The sequence below is a fragment of the Acyrthosiphon pisum genome, chromosome A1, assembly GCF_005508785.2.
Source record: "Acyrthosiphon pisum isolate AL4f chromosome A1, pea_aphid_22Mar2018_4r6ur, whole genome shotgun sequence".
Taxonomy (NCBI): Eukaryota; Metazoa; Arthropoda; class Insecta; order Hemiptera; family Aphididae; genus Acyrthosiphon; species Acyrthosiphon pisum.
In genome coordinates this window covers 158,152,080-158,154,042 of record NC_042494.1, presented here as the reverse complement: position 1 = coordinate 158,154,042, position 1,963 = coordinate 158,152,080, and positions in this window count along the sequence as shown.

Sequence of the window (1,963 nt, the reverse complement as noted above, 5' to 3'; positions counted from 1 at the left end):
AAAATATGACGGTGTAACGTCCTCTTAATAAATGCGATTGCGATTACGATATAATATATGTACCGACTGACAAATTAGTTTTGGTCCAGGACGCATGACAAACGTAATCGCATTTTAGACAGATAAAGACATTATCGCGACATATTGAAATCATTATAGTATGATTTAACAAATAATTTGACGACATTTCTTGAACTTATAGTCTAGAAAAATATTATTGGTGGTCTATTTATTACCACTTCGCGGGCCGCCAATATTGCTAACGATATATTATTACGGTACAATACACCTTAGACGGTCAGTATACTTCTCTAGTTCCCATATAGTGTTGTAAAGAGTGTTGAAGAATTTTGAAATGAATAGTGTTATTGAAATAATTAAATCCACTCATGGAAATGATGAAGTTTGTTTCAAAGATTTTATGTACGTACGTCAAAAAGATTGCAAGTATTTTATATTTTTATTAGATGGAGATGTTCAAAATTTAGTTCATTCAAATGTCCAGCTATTTTAAAAACATCCCACACAATAAAAAATCCAAGAGAAATCCACGAACATAATCATTCTGCAGATAAAAATGGTAAACTTTATTTTAATATACAATAACATTGTTTTTACATACTATATTGTTAAATTACATACTAGTGTTGGACGAGTACTCGACTTTGGAAAAATTTTCGAGTCGAGTTCGAGTACTCGACTTGACTCAACTAAAAATTTTTTTGTACTTGTAACTACGAGTACTCGCTTTGAATCGAGTACTCGTATCACTATTTATATTATTAAAAATTTAAAATACTAGGTATAAATAGTATTTTATTGAAAAATAAATGTTAAAATTATAAATAACTGAAAGAACCAAAATATTCGATATGAATACCAGGAAGGTATTTGGAATTTTTTTTATACTAGACTTTTGTCGAGTACTCGAATTTTTTTTGATCCTCGGCATTTGTCGAGTACTCCCATTTTTTTAATACTCAACTTTTGTCGAGTACTCGACTCGAATCGAAATTAAAAAACAATACTCGTCCAACACTATTACATATACTAATAATAGTATATATTTTATTTATTTATTATAATATGCATTTACGTATCTCCCTAATTAGGTTATTACTAATTATGTTAGATTCTGAGCGGACAGATGAATGTATTGAATTTACATTGATATGTGTTTTTATTTTTTATTTTTATTATTTGTGTCTGTGTACACGATAAGTAGTCAAAATAATGCTATAACATTTAAAACATTTGGACGAATATCCACATTGATAAACCGTCTCCGTTCAGAATCATTTTTCGGATACAATGATATTAGATTCTATTTACTTATAAATAAATAAATATTTACATAACAATATCATATAATATAATATGTACCTGTTAATCAATATTAACAATAATTATTAATTATAGCTATAGCTGCCATAAAAATTAGAAGAAAGATAAAAAAAAAGCTTTAGCGTCAAACGATACTCCCGGTCAAATATTTTCCGAGGCAATCGAAAATGTCGCAGTAGATATTTTAGCTGAATTGCCTAAGGAAGCTTATATTAAACGTACCATTAGAAACCATCGAAGTTATCATAATCCAAAGGAACCTCAAAATATACAAGAAATTATTATTCAAGGTATAAGATATTATTATATATTTAGGAGAAATACAATTAGTTAACAATGATTATATCTATTTTTATAGGTGAATGGGCTTTTATTAATGATGATAGACTATTATTGAGGGACAATGGTACAGGAGCATCTGAAAGATTAGTTATGTTTGCAACAGATGATCATTTAAAACTCCTTACAGAATCAGACACCTGGTACTTAGACGGGAATTTCGGATTGTCCCCAAAATGTTTCTTACAGTTATACGTAATGCGTATAAAAAAAAATAATGTATTTTTAACTTCTATTTATTGTATTTTACAAAGAAAAACTAAATCTACATACGTGGAAA